This window comes from Nannospalax galili, unplaced genomic scaffold (genome assembly GCF_000622305.1).
Source record: "Nannospalax galili isolate Female #2095 unplaced genomic scaffold, S.galili_v1.0 scaffold205, whole genome shotgun sequence".
NCBI classification, from domain to species: Eukaryota; Metazoa; Chordata; class Mammalia; order Rodentia; family Spalacidae; genus Nannospalax; species Nannospalax galili.
In genome coordinates, this window is record NW_008353921.1 from 3307163 (window position 1) to 3326612 (window position 19450).

The 19450-nt window shown below is 45.8% G+C and overlaps 1 protein-coding gene across 4 annotated transcripts in view; it reads left to right on the plus strand.

The window, feature by feature from the left end:
* Pkig (cAMP-dependent protein kinase inhibitor gamma) overlaps positions 1-19450 on the plus strand; it is an 83641-nt gene that overhangs the window by 58506 nt on the left and 5685 nt on the right. The window lies entirely within an intron of this gene.

Consider the following 19450-nt stretch of genomic DNA (forward strand, 5'->3'; position numbering starts at 1 on the left):
TTGGGCTGGGCGGGGCGGGGGGAATGCTAAAACTTACATGGATTCATAAAAGACCCTGAATTGCTAAGGCAGTCTCAGCAAGAAGAGCAAAGCTGGTGGCATCACACCACCTGATTTTTAAATTATATTACAAAACTAGTAATTAAAATAGTGTGGCATTAGCATAAAACAGACATATAGATAGACCAGTTGGCCTAGTCTGGTTTCTGTTGCAGTGGTAAAACACTGACAAAAATGAACTTGGGGCAGAAAGGCTTACATGTCCCTATCACAGTTCATCTCTGAGGAAAGCCAGGACAGGAACCTGGAGGCAGGAACTAAAGCAGAGATCATGGAGAAACGCTGCTTACTGACTTGCTCCTCTGGCCTGTTTTTAGCCTTCTTTCTTATAAAACCCAGGACCACCTGCCCAGGAGAGGCACCACCCACAGTTGACTGGGCCCTCCCACATCACTCAACAATCCAGAAAATGCCTCCCGGGCATGCCCATGGGCCAGTCCAATAGAGGAAATTTCCCAGTTGAGGTTCCCTCTTCTCAGGTGTGTCAGCCTCTTCCAAGTTGACAACTGAAGCCAACCATGACACCAGTGCTCTGGAATAGAAAGTCCAGAAATAAATTCACACATGTAATGTAACTAATCTTTGACAAAAGTGTCAAGAATCTGCAATGGAGAAAGAGCCAGTCTCTTAAATAAGTGAGGAAGTGAGATAACTATGTTGGGGTTGCGGGGAGAATTGGGTCTTCATCTTAATACCATACATAAAAATCAACTAAAAATGGCTAAAAATATTTAAATGTAAGACTTGGGAATTGGGGAGATGGTTCAGTGGGTAAGAACATTTGTTCTGCAAGCATGAGGGCCTGAGTTCAACCCCCAAGAACCCACATAAAAACTGAGCTCATGGCTGTGTATGCCCATGGTGTGTGTGCCTGCAACCCAAGTATTGGGAACCAGAGATAAGCATATTCTGAAAGCTCACTGGCCAGCCGGCCTAATGGAAATGTCAAGCTTTCAATTTAGTGAACAACCCTGACTCAAGGCAATGAGGCAGAGAGTGACAGAGGAAGACACCTGACATCCTTCTCTGATCTCTACATGAGCATGCACAGGCCCGCAAACCTACATACTCACATGCATAACACACACACGCGTGTGTGCGCTCACACACACACATGGAGAGAGAGACCTGGAGCTGTACAATTCTTAGAAAACAACAGGAGAAAAGCTCTGTGGTGTTGGTCTTGGTAATGACTTTTTGGAGTGACACCAAAAGCACAGACCACAAAGCCAATGAAGTGGGACTGTGTCAAGATAAGATTCTACACAGCAGAGGAATAATGGGCAAAGAGAAAGGCAACCCACAGAACAAGAGAAGTTACATACACACTAGAGATTTAAACCCAAAATACATAAGGAACTCTATTATGATTTAGTAACGGGGAAAAAAAAACCCTCAAGTAATTCCATTTGAAAAATGAGGAAAGGGCTGGGTGTGGTGATGCATGCCTGTAGTCCCAGCACTTGGGAGGCAGAGGCAGGCGTATCTCTGTGAGTTCAAGGCCAGCCTCATCTACATAGTGAGTTCCAGGCCAGCTGGGGCTACAGGGGAGACCCTGTTTCAAAAAGACCCCCCCCCCAAAAAAGAGCAAAGGACTTATATGGTTCTTGAGGGTTTTTGTTTTGGTGTTTTGGTTGTTGTTGGTTAATTAATTATTCTTGTTTGTTTTGTTTTTTTTGAGGCAGGGTCTCCCTGTATCCCAGCTGGCCTAGAACTCACTATGTAGACCAGGCTGACCTTGAACTCACAGAGATCCACAGGCCTCTGCCAGCATGCCCACGCCAGCACCCCCAGCTAGTTATTTCTTAAAGATAGCATCTTTTATATCTATCTATCTATCATCTATCTATCTATCTATCTATCTATCTATCTATCTATCTATCTATCTATCTATCTATATCTATCTCATCTAGATCTAGAGAGTGTGTCCAGGTTGGCCTCAAACTGTTTATGTATGAGGATGGCCTTGAATTCATTTTTTTGTTTTGTTTTTTTGAGTTAGGGTCTTTCTGTAGCCCCAGATGGCCTGGAACTCGCTATGTATCCAGGCTGGCCTTGAACTCACAGAGATCCACCTGCCTCAGTCTCCTGAGTGCTGGTATTAAAGGCCTGTGCCTCCCACCACACCTGGCCTTCTATTTTTATTTTAATTTTTTGACTTCTTAGAGATAGGCTTTCAGGTAGCCTAAGCTGACCTCAAAGTCACACTCCTGCCTCCACCGCCTGCACACTGAGATCACAGGCATGTAATAACCAAATCATAGTTTTTCAAGGGTGACATAAAAATGCTAACAACCATATGAAAAGATGCTCACTATCTCTAGTCATCAGGAAATGCAATTAAAGCTACAATTCTATCACTTCACCCGTATTAGAATCGCTCTTGTCAAAAGGTTCAGGAGAAAATAGAGAGGAAACCCTTATCTGTTGTTGATGGGGATGTAAACTAGTACAGTTATTATAGAAAACTGTTGAGGTTCTTCAGAAAACTAAAAAGCCAGGTGAGGTGATCCACACTCATAATCCCAGCACACAGGAGGCTGAGGCAGGGTGATTGCTGTGAGTTTGAGGCCGGCCTATGCTAAATAGTGAGCTCTGTTTCAAAAATAAAAACACTACCATAAATTAATAGTAGAAATGCCATATGGTCTAGAATCTTACTTCTGCATATTTAGCTGAAGGAAATAGTCTTAAAATCGATGTTTGTACCACAGTGCTCACTGCAGTGTTACTCATAGTAGACAGGATGTGAAAACAACTGAGTGTCCACTGACAAATGAATAGAAAAAGAAAATATTATTATACAGGATGGACATGAAGGAAAGCCTGCCATTTGTAACAAGAGATGTACGTGGAGGACGTTATCCTGAGGAGAACAAGCCAGGCAGAGAGAAAGAAATACTGTACAATTTCATTTATACACAGAGTCTAAAGAAGTCTGGCGTAGAAATAAAGTGGAAAGGCAGTTACCTGGGTGGAAGGGTTGGGGAACGAGAAGGTATTGTTGAAAGGGTGCAAACTTGCACTTATGAGTAAATTCTAGTGATAATAAATCTACTGTACAGGATAACTACAGTTGATAATAATGTGCTAGGTGCTTGAAAGTGGCTAAGAGAGTAGATCTCAAGTCTTATCACGTAAAGAGAGGTGAGGTAATGGATATGTAATTAACTTGATTGTGGTTATCATTTCGGTGACATATAAAGCCAGAAAATTTAGAAGTTTGTCTAGTCCAATGGAAGCCATCATGCAGCACTGTTGAGCTCTTATGTCATCCTGAAGAATATGGTTTATACCTTTAGTACAGAAATAAATACATAGGTTTGAAGATGTTAGGAATTTCAACTATGTCATAGAGCCAGGATTTGATTTCTTCTTACGTAGAGTGAACTTTCAACTCCCACCCTCTTCTTCCTCCATTCCTTACTTCTCCAGGGTCGTAGAAGGAAAGGACTTACAAACGTACCTTTTTTCTATACTCTCCCAACACCCCTCAGAGTGTGGATTGTAGGTACCTCTGTTTTACAGATGAAGAAACCTCAGCTTAGAAGCATTCGGCAGTTTGCTCACTCAGTATCATGTACTACTTAATGGGATGTAAGACTCAGCTTCTCATCCATAGTTCACCCCCTCCCACCTCTTTGTATTTGGGCCAGAATCTATGGCCATTTTTTTCTGTTTTCTGGTAGTTCCAGGATTTGGGGGTATTTTCAGCCCTTCCCTGCCTCTAGCCTCTCTGCTAAGATTCTTCTCTGTTTGCAGAGCCAGGGTATCTTGTGAGAAGCTGCCATGAGGACAGAATTCTCCAGCTACTCATGAGCAAGGCCAATAGGCTTTGCCTGCTAGCAACTTCCCAGGTCACCAGGCCTGTGTCCTGTTCTGACTCGGGACCTCTGGGAATCCCCTGGATGTAGATGTTTGCAGTGACTAGGATGCAGCTGTCAGTTCCCAGGACTGTTATTCTACCCAAGGCCAGTTTAGGGGGCAAGCCTCTGCTCCAGCTATTTTGGGAGGAATGACAACCAGAGCCATCTGTACTTTGAGACTGCTGTGCTTTTAACCAGGGCTTTGTGGGGAAGCCTTAAGGTTTCAGAGCACCTATAATCATGGGCACAGCTTGATACTTCCACATGTATACCCGCTTCCTGGGTAAAGTGTCCACAGCATTCCTTAAATTGTCAGATGTGTCTGTGACCTTTGGAGTTTGAGAACCATTGTCTAGAGATAACCCATGTGCCATGGGTCACCTGGACTCGCAGGAGCGGGGGTCATGGTGCTTCTGCTGAGGGTAGATTGAGATGGATGACCTAATATTCCTACAGCTCGCAGCTGTCTGTGGAATGTCCCAGAGTCTCATCAGGCAGTGTACCACCTAGCCCTTGTCACCTACTACTCAGAACACTGTGTAGGTTTTCTGGTTTGAGTCCAAAGAAGGACTGTTTGAGCAGTGACATCAAGAACAGCAAGAATTGTGCAGAGTGCTACAATTCAGTCTGGCTTCCACTGCCATGGACGCCATTAAGTGTGTTTTGCATGCCATCTTGTTTAATCTTCATAATGCCCTGGGACAGTTGGTGCTATTACTTTACATGTGGAGAAACTGGAGCATAGTGTGGGGAGCTTGAGTTAAGTTGCCAGAGATTACTGAGGTGTGTGACACAAGCACACCAGCTTACCTTCCAGCTTCAGGATGAAGTAAGGGGCATTTTTAGGAAAAGTGAAGCAGAAAATATGGAGCTGGTTTTGGATTGGACGTGCAGCCCGTATACTGCAATACTGAGAGCACTGTGGTATGAGGAACCTCACTCAGAGGAGTGATCTGAAACCGTTAAGGAAACCATTAGGGGATAATGCATTAGTGCACTAGTGTCGATGTGAGAAGGGTTTTCTCTGTTATAATAGAATGAGGTGTTTTTCTTTTTACGGCTCTATGAATTTACATACCACACAGTTCACTCACTTAAAGGGTACAAGCCAGTGGCCTTCAGTATATTTAGAGTTGGTCATCCTTTGCCACAAGCAATTGTGGGTCACGTCATTACCCACAAAGAAACCCTGCATCCTTTTGCCACCACCCTCCTGCTTCCTTCCCAGACCTAGGCAGCCACTAATCTACTCTGTGTCTCCAAATGAGGCTTTGACACTTAAAGAGTAATCGTGAAAATCCTGGGGCTGAGGGGTGTGTCCTTCCCCAGGGATTGAGTAGACAAATGAAGTCTGATTCGCATGTACTTTATAATGGCTTTATTAGCTAAGAAGGTATGAGCAGGTCTCTATCTGCTTCACTTTGGGGTTGACGTACGCAAGAGGCAGTTTTCTTTTTTTTTAAGATTTGTTTATGGGACTAGAGAGATGGCTCAATGGTTAAGAGCACTCACTACTCTTGCAGAAGACATGGGTTCAAGTACCAGCACCACATGGTGGCTAACAACCGTTCATAGCTCCAGTTCCAAGGAATCTGATGCCTTCTTCTGACCTCCTTTGGCAGTGCATGGCATGGGTGCACTTACACACATGCAGACAACACTCATACAAGTATGCACATAAAGTAAAAATAAATAAGCTGGGCGTGGTGGCACACGCCTTTGATCCCAGCACTTGTGAGGCAGAGGCAGGTGGATCCCTGCGAGTTCAAGGCCAGCCTGGTCCACATAGTGAGTTCCAGGTCAGCTGGGGCTACAGGGAGACCCTGTCTCAAAAAGACCAAAAATAAATAAATAAATAAATAAAATATTTTAAAGATTTATGTGTGTGCATGAATGTGTGTGTTTGTGTGTGTGTGTGTGTGTGTGTGTGTGTGTGTGTGTGTGTGTGTATGCATGTGTGTGCCATACAGGCCAGAAAAGGGCACTGGGTATCCTCTTCCTTTGAGGCAGGATCTCTCTATGAACCTGGGTTTTTTAGCTAGGCTGGGAAGCTAACAAGCCCCAGCAATCCTTCTATCTTTGTTCCCATCAGAACTGGGGTTACAGGCATGTGTGGGGTGCCCAGCTTGTTAGTGGGTGCTGGGACCCAAACTCCAGTCCTTATGATTCTACAGCAAGCACTCTTAACCGTTGAACTATCTCTCCAGCCTCCAGAAGGCAGGTTTTTCTTGGCTTAATTTTTACTTATCAATGTCTCCTGTCAGGTTGGCTCTCCTCAGTGAGCGTCTGTATGATGATGGTTTCATGGGGCCCCATGGTGTTGCCTTTCTCCTTTGGCTTCAGAACCAACACAAGATCTTCTTTCTGTCACCTGAATCCCTAGTGTGGGTTCTATTGATGTGATGGACGCTGTGGAGTCACCTACTTAATGCTTCTTGAAATTCAATCAGAGGATCCTGCCAGGCACCAGGGTACATATAACTGAGGCTCCTCTGAACTGCTCAGTGGTCGCAGACCCATACTTCTCTAGACTTGTCAGTTCCTTCCCCTCTAGGAAGCACTTGTAGGATGCCAGGTGCCCAGTGAGTCACTCTGGAGATTGCCTTCCATAACTCCACAGTGGCTGTATTTCACCTTGATGGAGACGGCCATTTGAACTGAGAGAAACCATAGGGGCAGAGTTTGGTGACAGGACAGCCCTTCAGTATAGATGGCAAAGGCAGTGCCATCTACTGCAGGGCAAAGCCCTAAAGACTGTGCACTAACTACATCAGGAGTGAGGATGTGGAGTTCAAGACCCGATTCAGGCACTTACAGGTAGGAGACCCTTGGGTGATCCACATCTCTTTGAACTCTGCACTTCAAGTATTGAATAATCCAGGACCTCTGATTACAGGCATGGTGATACATGCCTGTAATCCCAGCACTCAGGAGGCTGAGGGAGGAGGATTCTGAATTGGAGGCCAGCTTAGTTTACATAACAAGTTCCATGCTACCTGGGGTTTTATAGCAAGATCCTGTCTTAAAAAATTTTTTTAGAGTGGTTTCAAAATCATTGCTGAAAACAATACCTGCTTCCCTAATTAGTAATGTCAAGAGTGACTGAGAGATAAAAGGACCATTCTGAAATTCTCAACGCTAGAGCAGAATAGCAGGTCAGCTGAATAGATCAGTACAAGTGCGGACGAAGGAAGAAGGCTAAGAGCCTGGTTTGAATGTAGACTGTAGTCCATCCTACAATGAAAAGGGATCAGTTCCACAGAGCTGCTGTGCAACTTCAGTGAGGTGGCATGTAGAAAGCGTTTGTCCCCGTGTTTAAGCATAGTATGTGCACCTCGTATGTGTAACTATCATTGCTATTGTTTATTTCCTCAGGAGCTAGACTTTGATGTTTTGTTTCAGTACCCCAGGATTTCATGTGTCCTAGGTGAGCACTCTACCACTGAGCGGCACCCTGAGTCCTCGGAGGGTTCCCCACTGGCTGAGAGTGCGGCCATCCTTAAGTTCTCCTCTGCTGCTTGGTTAGTTGGCTTTTTCATGCACTCACTCATATCCTTATTTCTGATGAGTTGCTATTTCTGTTGACTGGAAGCCCCCAAACACTCTCCGTTCCTGTAGTTCAGGTTGGATAGCCAATACTGAACCAAGGCTTCAGGAGTCTAGTGTGAGCTGTGTTAATGTGAGCCAAAGATACAGGTGACACCTCAACTTCGTACAAGTAACAACAGTCCCTGCCTTACAAATACTGCTCTTCTGAGTTTTAGGAGAGTGTTGTTGGACTAACAGACTCACTGGGGAAAAGACTGAAAGCACACCCAGGGATTCCAGTAATCCTACACTTGTGAAGTTAGGAAATCTTTTTGCTGTTTTTGAGACAGGGTCTCCCTGTAGCCACAACTGGCCTGGAACTTGCTATGGAGACTAGGCTGGCCTCAGTCTTCCAGAGATCTGCCTGCTTCTGCCTCCCAAGTGCTGGGAATAAAAGCATGTGCCACCACACCTAGTTCAAAGTTAGGGATTTTTCTTTTTTCTTTTTTTCTTTTTTTTTTTTTTTTTTTTTTTTTTTTTTTTTTTTTTTTTTTTGGTCTTTTTTTGAGACAGGGTCTCCTTGTAGCCCCAGCTGGCCTGGAACTCACTATGTAGACCAGGCTGGCCATGAACTCTCAGAGACCTGCCTGCCTCTGCCTTCCGAATACTGGGATTAAAGCCATGCACCACCACACCTCGCTCAAAGTTAGGGATTAAAAAAAAATATTTTATTTATTATTTTTATTTTAAGGGTATGAGTATATTGCCTGTATGCATGCAAGTGCTCCTGTATCATGCAATGCCCACGAAGGTCAGAAGAGGACATTGGATCCCCTGGAACTGGAGTTACGTACAGACAGTTGTTGGCTGCTCTGTGGGTGCTGGGAACTGAAACCTGGGTCCTCTACAAGAGCAGCCAGTGCTCTTAACAGCTGAGCCATCTCTCCAGCCCTGAAGTTAGGGATTTTTTAAATCAGTCTCCACTAGACCACAAGTTTCCTCAGGGCCATGGTTGTGTCCTGCTGTTTTTGTCCATAACATCCAGTCATAAATCTGATGATATACTCTGAGTGATCAGTAAAACTTTTTTTGATGAATGAATTAATACTGTAGAGATGATATCTTTTCTTTTTTCATTCTTCCCATGTATTTTGGGATGACTGATAGAACTCTAGAGGACCTGGAGAGGAAGCCTGAGCTGGAAGTGACTCAAGATTGCTCTAGTCCTCCACTGTTGTATAACACATTGCCTGGGTACTTAGTGGTGCAAACAGTGCAGTAATTCGTTTTCTCTCAAGGTTTCTGTAGGTCAGGAGTTGGGGACAGGTTAGTTAAGTGATCCTTCTATCTCTCATGCAGTTGTGGTTAGATAGTAGCTAGAGTTTGGATCAGTAAGGGGCCTGCATAGCCAGTGCTGGCCAGCTGCATCTCCCTCCATGCAGTTTAGGCTTCCTCATATGGTCACTTCCTGGAGCTAATTTGGGTTCCTTGTGGCATAGCAGCTTCTGACTTCCTGTGTAGCCCAAACTCTAAAGGTAGGTGTCCCATGAGAGAGCCAGTTGGAAGCTAGGAGTCCTAACTACACCCTAGAGATCAGACACTGTTAGCTCCTGCTTCATTTTATTTGTTAGAAGTTAGAGGCTGGGCTATTACGCAGTGGTAGAGTACTTTCTAGTATGTGCAAGACCCTGGGTTTGACCCTCAGCAACCCCCAAATGAAGAGGAAGAATTGGGAGAGGAAGAAGAGAAGGTGGAAGAGGAAGAAGAGCCGTTAGTTACTAAGACCGTCTCATGACTCAGTCTATCATTCATGTTAGACTCTCTATGTTCCCTCCTGTTTTTTCCCTGATGGTGCTGACAATTGAACCTCGAACTGTGTGCATGCTAGGCAAGTGGTCCGTCACTGAGTTCCATTCCCAGCCCTTAAGACACCACTCTTGATAGGCAGTGTTGGAGAATTTGTAGACATGGTGTAGAACTCTCACAGAGACTGATGGCTGGTTTTCCCTTCATTAGTACTTGAGAGGCTTAAAGATGGAAGGGAAGAACCTTGCCTGGGGGCACCTTCCTGGCACCAGCAGAACTGGAGCTCAGCCCAGCCTGGGATCTTTGGCAGGCCTGCCTGGAAGTGACCTCAGTTTCCCTTCCTGTCCCTCCCTTCATGGTAGAGGCATTCTGCCCCTCTCTGGGAACCTTGCTTTGTATCTGAGCCTCTAGTAAGCTTAGATGAGGCACAGACCGCAAGAGGCCTGGGGAAACACAGCATGCCTGGCCCCAAGCAGAATCCAGCTGTACTGTTTTCTACTTCATTACAGAGGCCTCTGTAGAAGCACAGACTGACAGATTCCAGCCCCCAGCCCTACAAGAAGTAATGACACTGCCCTGCCCACAGGGCAGAGCTACTGAGGGTGAGAGGGTTTGGGTTTTTAAAAATATTTATTATTTATATTTTATGTGTATGAGTGTTATGCCTACATGTAGGTAAGTGCAATGCCAGAGGAGGACAGAAGAGGCTGTCGGATCCCCTGGAATTGGCGTTACAGACAGTTGTTAGCTGGCATGTGGGTGCTGGGAATCAAACCCAGGTCTTCTATAAGAACAGTGTTCTTAACCGCTGAGCCATCTTTCCAGCCCCAAGAGTGAGAGTTTTAAAAGTGGTACATCAAACAAAATAATTATTTTTACTATTGCTGTGAAGAATTTGGAAGCAAAATTCATAGACTCAACATCACTGTAAAGATTGAAGAATTTTATCTCCAGCTCAAAATCTAACAGAGGGCTAGGTGTGCTGTGGGACTGCAGTCTTAGCACTCAAGAGGCTGATGTAAGAGATTCACAAGTTTGAGGCCAGCATCAATACATGGTGATTCTGACTCAAAAAACAAGAAACACAAAGAGAAAATCAGCACACAAGTTCGTTTCAACAAAGTTAAAGACACCTGGGTATTTGTCTTGGCAGGCATAGCAGGATGTTTTCATGAGATGCTTTCTTGCCTTGGTTTCTGAAATGCCTTGTTTTGAGGCTAGGGACTAGGGGATCCGGGTGCCTGGGAGGAAAAAAAGGCAGAAAGAAAGTGGATGCTTTTTTTAAAAAAAAAAGTCATACTAGAAGCCAGGCCCCACCCTAAGTCACTTCCCCACTTTTTTCCTGAATACGGACTCCATCCAGCTCCACATCTGCCATATAACCGTGGGCAAGCTACTGACCTCTTCAGAGAGGCCAGCTGTCTCCTCTGTGAAACAGCAGTGACGACCCTTTCTTTGTCTTAGACTTGGTGTAAAATTGAAGAGAACACCTAGCACAGCTAGATGCCTACCATAGCCTGGCCTCATTGAAGGCCTCTGTTAACAGTGGACTTTGAGAATCTCCAAAGCCACATTCAAGGCAGTTGTTAGGACCTGTTTCACAATTGCCCCCATGGTCAGATGAGTTGCCCAGTTCCATGAGGGGCCACTCTGGGAGCAGACATTAGTTTCTGAAGCCCTGGCTGTCCTGTGTCTACCACAGTAGTCTCTAGGCACCTGAGCCCAGGTCTTCTTGACTTTCATAGTGGGGAGCAGAACCCTGGTGGCTCTGAGCCCTGCAGGCCCCAGAGCAGGAACCTTTAAACCCAAGGCTAGGATGCCATAGAAGACTTGGGAGAGGAGAGTGGCAGGGAGTGCTGCAGGCAGAGGAGAGAGTCATAAAGGCCTGGAGAGCTCAGGAACTGAATTAGGTCTGGGAAATCAAAGGGGCAGTGTGGACAGCAAAAGGAGCCACAAAGAAACGGAATGACAAAAGGCTGAGGAGGAAGGCGGGGCTGGCTCAGTGTGGGGCCTCAGGCTTGATGTAAGGGGTTTGGGTTTTGCCAAGGCTGAATAGAGCAGAGGAATCACACAGCCTAGTTTCTGTTCAGAGACCCTCACTCTGGGGGCTGTGTGGGAACCAGTCTTGGGGATGAGAGGGAAGCAGGACTGCACTGAGGGCCTCTGCATGGCACTTAGGGGAGACAGTAGGGCACATTGAAGCTGCTTTGCAAGCACAAATGATGGGACCTGGTGACAGACTGTAGGTATGGGAATAGGAAGAGGATCAAAAGTGGCTCCAGGCTTCCAACACCAGCAGCCTGTGAGCTGGGCAAGGCTGGAAGGGAGCATGCTGGTGGCTTGACATGTGAGGTTTGCTGTGCTGATGAGGTAGCCAAGTGACACACAAAGTGGGCAGATTCACAAGTCCTAGGAGAGTTTGGGGCTCTTTAGGGGTCATCAACATATAGTATTTAAGGGAAGAGATTTGAAATGCTCCTCCCCAGGGAACATGCAGAGACTAGGACTCTAACATCCAGGCCCCAGCAGGAGGAAGATGAGGAGAGAACAGAAGGGTGCCTGTACCACCTAGTATTGCAGAAGTCACCTTGTCTGGCTCCAGCACCCTACCCTTTCCACACAGCTCGCCACCTCCCACAGCTGCACCCTGGCCATGGAGAGCTGGGCCTTCCAGGTACAAAGGCCAGGATCCTGCTCTCTGCTTACTATCAAAGCCTTGACCAGGGCCCCTTTTTGCATGGGTGGCTAGCTCTCTGGTGCCCTGTACTACATGTGCCCTAGAGCACTAGAGAGCACTTTAGTGCCAGCCCGAACAGGCTGCATGTGGCTGTACCAGCATCCATGCCCTCTGCGAGCTCTTAGAATGTGCTCTCTTGGTCCTGCCATTTCTGCTGCCCAGGTGCCATCTTGTTCTGACGTCTGTTCACAGAGATGATGGGGACTGCCAGTTAAGTGGACCCTGGCATACCCATCAGGTGTCCACAGCCCTTTCTGCCCTCAGAGAAGCAGACTCTACAGTAATTTTGCCCACCCTGAGAAACCTCCCACAAGACCAAGTCATATCCTTGTGCTCTGTCCTCTGCGGAAATTTGCTTGCTTTTTTTATTTCTACAAAATATCTAATTAAAAAAAATATTTTATTTATTATTTTATGTGTATGAGTGCATTGCCTCCATGTATGTGAGTGCACCCATGTCATGCAATGCTGTGGAGGTCAGAAGAGGGCTTCGGATTCCCCTGGAACTGGAGTTAAGGATGGTTTGTAGCTTCCATGTGGGTGCTGGGAATTGAACCTGGGTCCTCTGCAAGAGCAGTCAGTGCTCTTAACCACTAAGCCACCTCTCCAGCCCCAAAATATCTAATTTTTTTAAAAGAAAAAATAAAGGCAGGAAATGACCTTTCAAATATATTTGGACAGCAATTTGGAGTTGTGATGGAATCTGCCTGAGCAATGAGGATTCTAAGCCGCAGACTGGAGCTCAGCACAGCCCAGAGCCTCTTCAGAGCTGCGGGGAGTAATCATGGCCTAAGGGAGATTTGCCCAGCAAAGGACCTGCAAACTTCAGCCTGTGACCCCTGGGCCCCAGAGTATAATGACTTCTCCCTTCCAGCCTGGGCATTCAAGGTCAGACAGATACCCCATAAAGGCCCCAGAACTCCATGGGTAAAGGAGAGAGAGTTGATCTTTAGCATTCCATGGAGCACAGCCTGAAATAGAAGCTATTGATTGGCTGATGGCTCTGCCCGGATTACTCTCTAGCCACCTTATTATTACTATTGTCGTCATTGTCGTTATCATCGAGACAGGGTCTCCCTATATATCCTGGAACTCACTGTGTAGACCAGGCTGGCCTTGAACTTTTGGCTACCAGTCTTCCTGCTTCTCCTTCCCAGGTGCTGGCATTGTAGACATTACCTCCATGCCTGGCACTTTCCACCTTTTCTTGATAATTTTAGCCCAAAGCCAGTTTTCTGACCTTACCACCTTTAATTGAACCATCTGCACAGCTGAGAACCTTCCATAACATGTGTCATAATCTGCCACAGTAGATTAATTTACTCACTTAACTTTTCTTGTATCAGATTGGAGATGTCTTGTCTCCATTGCGTACCTCACCCCTGGAAGAGTGCCTGGCATGTTGATGGTACTCAGTAGACAATGAAATGTCAGGAAGAGACTTCAAGATCACCTTTCAGCTGTTGTTATTCAGGTGGGGCAAAGGAACCTGGGAGAGGAGGGACTGGAGGTTTGCTTCTTGTATGAGGGGAGAGCCTGACCTTTACCACTGTTGTGACTTAGAGCTGCCCATCTACCCTGGAATCTAGAATATAGTTCATCACAGATTTAAGTCCACCTGTGAGCTAGGTCTTCCAGGTACACATGGCAGCCAAGGTTGCCCACTGGTAAACTTACATTCCACCCAGCAGTGAAAGCACAAGAGAAGGAGGTGTGCATTTTGGTTTTCTACAGCACGGTTAAACAGTAAAAGGAGCTGAGTGAAATGTCAGAAGGAAAGGTTTGCTGACACTAATGTTTTATTAATTATGTATCTCTTACATATCATGTAACTTACCAGCTCTGTAAGCCTGCAGTCTCATTGATTCTTCAGTCCCATCAATTTACGGTGTTACTGTTATTCCCAAGGTGCTGAGGTAAAGGGAGGTATACAGTGTCCCAGCTAGTAAGTAGGGAAACTGGCCGGACAAGTGCACTAGGTGCCTTCTACCACAGCATGCCACTAGCCTCTAGTGTCTGTAATGGCTGCATAGCTGGCATGGGACAGAGTACTGGACCTCTAGATTCTAGAACCTTGGCCAAGGTTTTCTCTCTCTCTGTCTCTGTCTGTCTCTGTCTCTGTCTCTGTCTCTCTCTCTCTCTCTCTCTCTCTCTCTCTCTCAGATAGGGTCTCACTGTATAACCCTGACTGGCCTGGAATTTGCCATTTAAATAAAACTGGCCTCAAACTCACAGATTTCCACTTGGGATTAAAGGCCTGTACCACCATACCCAGCTAGCACTCTCCTTTTTGAACATCAGTTTCTCCATCTAATGAGAGTCTTTTCCAGATGGCCTCTGGAGCCCCTGTCAATTAGATTCTGTTTTAAGCTTTTTAAAAAAATTTTTTTATTTTTATCTTGTGTGTATGAGTGTATTGCCTACATATATGTATGTGTACCTGTGTCATGTCTGAGTCTCCTGGAACTGGAGTTATGGACAGTTGTTAAGCGCCATGTGGGTGTTGAGAATTGAACCCCGGTCCTCTGCAAGAGCCAGTGCTCTTACAGGCTGAGCCATCTCTCCAGCCTCAGCTTGCTTCATTCTTTTTAATCATTGCAAGTTTCTGAGCCTGGTGTGGTCATGAGCCTGACTGCTTTTCTGAATGTCCTTCATGCAAGCAGAGGATGGAGGACCTGAGGCTGAGCTGGAGGGAAAAGCAGGAAATAGATCAGCATGCTGGGGGAGACCAGCCTGTGCAAAGGAAATGCAGAGTTAGGAGACCTGGGTGGTTGAACTTGTGGCACAGGGCAAACCCCTAAGAGAGGAAGCTGAGGGGAGGCTTGAGCATAAAGCTTTGAGTTGGGCAGCTGATTCGTGGAGGTGGCTCCTTGCTCAGGAGAAAGTGAGAGAACTCCTGAGTATCCTGTTGGGTTCACCTAGATGTCTGTATCTCGGCATGAGAGACAGCAGTGAGCAGGTGGGGGGTGAGGTCATGAGATAGAGAGACGAGAGGAAGCTGGGAAGGGAGGGAGGGCCAACACTGGCAGTACCCTAGTTCAGGTGCTGGCCTGGAAAAGCAGGAAGGAACGTTCTGAGAGGTGGGAAGGAAGTTGCTTCACTCCCCAGCTTGTTTCCTCCTTTCTAAAATGGAAGTTAGCATGCTGAGGGCAACTTAGCCTGGCAGCTCAGAAGTAGGACTCAGGCTTTTAATAGTTGACTGTTTATTCAGTAAGTATGAAGTGCCTACTGCCTGCAGACACTGGACCAGCCTTCTGTGTGCATCAGGAAACAAAGACTGCACCTTACCTTCATGGGAGGGAGCTTATAAAAAAAAAAGGAAACTAACGATCATAAAAACGTCACCCCATATATATTCTGTGCTTGTGTGAAGCGCTAGGGATGAGGATACTTCTGGTCTTAGGAACTATTTTAACAGCACAAAATGGATTGAAACAGGAATTCAAAACAACCTCTGGAGGAAAATTTGGCAGAACTTACTACAGAAAAAAAAAATTGATGTGGCAGTTCTGCTTTTATGGAAACGAGCTCCAAGTCCATGGGTAGTGAGGTCACTGAATCCGTCACAACAGTGAGAGCAGATTGTGCGCTGCTGAAGACAGTGGAGGGCCATGGAAACGTTGAGTTTGTTTTTAGTATTTTGATAGAATCACGGTTACAGTGGTTTCAGAGTATTTGGAATTGTTTCTAACACATATCCTTGGAATGAAAGAAAGCAAGATGAAAAGTAAAGTTTTGGCCAGACACGATAGCTCAGGGCTATAATCCTAGCATCTGGGAAGCCGACGCAGGAGGATTGCTGTGAGCTCAAGGCCAGCCTGGGCTACATAGTAAGTTATAGCCCAGCCTGGTCCAAAACACGAGGCCATATCTAAAAAAGAAGAGGGTCAGTAAGATGGCCTAGTGGGCAAAAGGGCTTGCTGAACAAGCCTAACTATTTGAGTTCAGTCCCTAGAACCCATAGTGGAAGAAAACTGACTTCCAAAGTTGTACTCTGATCTCCACATGTATACTGTGACACCTGTGTACACACACACACACACACACACACACACACACACACACAAATAAAATAGGATGAAGAGATAGCTCAGCAGTTAAGAGCATTGGCTGCTCTTGCAAAGGACCAGTATTCAGTTCCTACCATCCTCATTGCAGCTAACATCAGTAACTCCAGTTCTAGAGGATCCATCTTCTCTGGCCTCCTCAGGCTTGGATGACATGGGTGCATTTACATGCTGGCAGAACACACATACACATAAAATAAAAAAAAATAATAATAAAATTAAAAATTTTTAAAGAAAGTAAAGAAAATTTTGTTTACCTTTTTTTCATAGAGAAAAGGCAGAGCAGAAGAAAATTTTGTATATCACACAGACTGTCTCTGGAAAGACCCAAGACATTTCTTGCTTGGGGAGGGTATCTGGGATTGGGTGAAGAGACGCAGCTTGCATCTGTTTCTACATTTTGAGTTTTATTCTACATGCACTCATAATCCAAAGCCTAAATAATTTATGGTCTGGGGGTGCAGTTCAGTGGTAGAACACTTGCTTAGTATGCAGAATGCCCCACGTCTCCTCACCAGCACTAACATCATCATCATCATCATCATCATCGTAATAATAATTTCAAAACAGCGTGATTTCACTATAGAAAATTGAGAAAGTAAGCCAAATACAGTGATGCATTCCTATAGTCAGCAGTTGGGAAGTAGAGGCAGGAGGATCAGGAGTTTAAGGCAAGCCTAGGCTACATAGTGAGTTCAAGCCAGCCTGGGCTACATGAGACTGTCTCAGAAAAGGTAGAGAAAACAAAATATTTTTAAATCATTCATAATTTAAATATTAATATATATGATTTTATTTCACTTAATAGTATTGATGAACATTTCCCCATATCTTTTTGTTTGTTGAGACAGGATCTTGCTATGTAGCCCAGGCTGGCCTGGAGCTGAGAGCATTCTGCCACAGCCTCCCTAGTATCTGGAATTGTCGCCCTATACCACCACAGGGTGAAGAAAAATGAACTTGGGTACTTGTGTGTTAAATAGGAATGCTCCCCAGACCTGTGTTTGGAATGGTTGTTGCTCCCTGAGGAATGGGGATGGATGTTTTCCAGGACTGGGTTTGGGCTTAACAGAGTTCTTTCTCTGTGCTGGCAGCATCAGCTTTCTGCCTGGACAGATCATAAGGTCAGACAGCAAGGGCAAGGTCAGAACCCCAGGGAGTCTGCTCATGGCAAGGCTGGCATTTCGGCTGAGTAGGTAACACCATCTCATGGTGTCAGATACAAAGGTAGACAAGAACAGCAGTGCAGCACTGGGAGTGGGGTGGGGGTGAGGGTGAGGGTGGGAATTGGGGGTGAGGGTGGGGGTGGGAGTGGGCAGAGCCTGGCCCTGCAGTCCTCAGTCACTGTCATCCCCATAGACTGGTTAGAAGGGAAAGGATGAGTGGGCAGAGGGATGAGAAGAAATGTAATCCAGGTAGTATTTACAGAGCTCCTCTCATTAGCAGGTGCTGAGTGGAGCATCTTGGAGGGAGCATCAGGGTGTGTTGGCTCAGCTGCTGAGATTAAGCCTTTCAGTCTGCTAGAGCGAAAATCTCACAAATCCCTATTTTCATGGAACTAATGTTCTAACTGGAGGAAGAGAACAGGCTGTGGTAGATGGTGTGGCCTGCCCAGGGTCTGACCCTTCCCATGGGCAGCTAGTGTCATGTGGAGGAAAAGTCCAAGTCTAGGAGCCAGATGGATCTGACTGAATCTTTCCAAGTCAGGGTTATAAAGTTGCACACATGGCTTAATGGGTGGGGCCACTGAGGAAGTGATGGATGTAAACACAAGTATACTCTGCACTGCTCCACTGGCATTGATGGAATCTATAAGTATAGATAACAGTGGCTGTCACTGAAACAGGCCTGAGGAAGGAATTCCATCAGCTGAGGCAGAGCTGGAAAAGCAGCTAAGAAAGATAGGCGGGGTGCGCCATCTTCTGGATGCAAGGAGGATTGCCTTACTCAGAATTTTGCTTCCACCTTCATTTTACTGGTGGGGAAACAGGCCCAGAAGAGGGGTCTTGAAAGTTCCAATGAGTAGGCTGTAAAACATGTGTAATGTGATCCCTAAATATTTTTAAGGTTTATCTTTAATTATGTGTATGTGTGCATGTTTGTGTGTGGATATGTGCACATGATGGCAGATGCCCACAGAGGCCAGAATCCCCTGGAACTGGAGTTACAGGTGGTTGTGAGTGGCCCAGTGTGGGGACTGGGAACCAAACTCTGGTCCTCTGCAAGAGCAATACCCACTCTTAACTGCTAAGCCATCTCTAGCCCACCCCCAAATAATTATTTTGTCTCTATTTTATCTCCATAGTTCTCTTTTCTCTCTAGACTGTGTTGTCGACACCTGAGATGATTCCTAGTTTATTTTTATTTTTTGGAAGATTTATTATTTTTAATATGTGTATATGTGGGTATATGTACATATGTGCAAGTGCCTAAGGAGGCCAGAAGCATCAGATACCCTGGAGCTGAAGTTACAAGGTTACATGGGTGCTGGAAACCACACTCAGGTTCTCTGCAAGAATAATACAGCCTCTTCCATGTGTCCTACATCTGTCATTGGAGGGCTCATGGGAAACTAGAAGCCAGCCAGGCCAGTTAACCAGAGCGCTTGCTTTCCACCTTTCTGTTCCCAGATGCTCCTCCTGTTGCTCTCCATTTCGGCAGCCACACCTGTGTCCACCTCCTGGCTCATTTCAGAAAACAAAATTCACTTGTCAGCCAGACACTCAGTCCAGCTGGTTTGTTCACGTTATCTCCTTGCTTCCTGCTGCCTTCTTACTCCTGACCTCCCTAGGAGCCTCCTCCCATCTAGGCTCTGTTCTATCTAGACATCTGAACTGTCTTTGAAAAGACACAGCTGGTTGTTCATGACCTGGTCTTAAAGTCCTTCAGGAGGTGATCTGGCTCTGTCCACCATTTGCAGTGCCTGCAGCATCACTATCCCCTCTTGCAGACATTTTGTTGTTTTGAGACAAGGTCTCCCTGTAGCCCCAGCTGGCCTGGAACTTGCTATGTAGACCAGGCTTTCTCACAGAGATCCACCTGTCTCTGCCTCCCAAGTGCTGGGATTAAAGGCGTGTACCACCATTCCCGGCCCACGGTGTGTACCACCACACCCAGCTGCAGGTGCTTTTTACTCTTCCAATCTATCCCATCTTTCATCAGATCCTTCACCCGTGTTGTTCCTTTTCCTGTAATGCTCTTTCCCTCCCCCTTGTTCTTAAAAAAATTTATTTCTTTTGAGACAGAGTCTCATTTTATAGCCCAGAATTTGCTATGTAACTGCATAGCTCAGGTTGGTATCAAACTCAAACTCAAAGCAATCCTCTTGCCTCAGCCTTGAGTGCTGAGATCACAGATGTGAGCCATCATGCCCAGCTTCTCCTCAC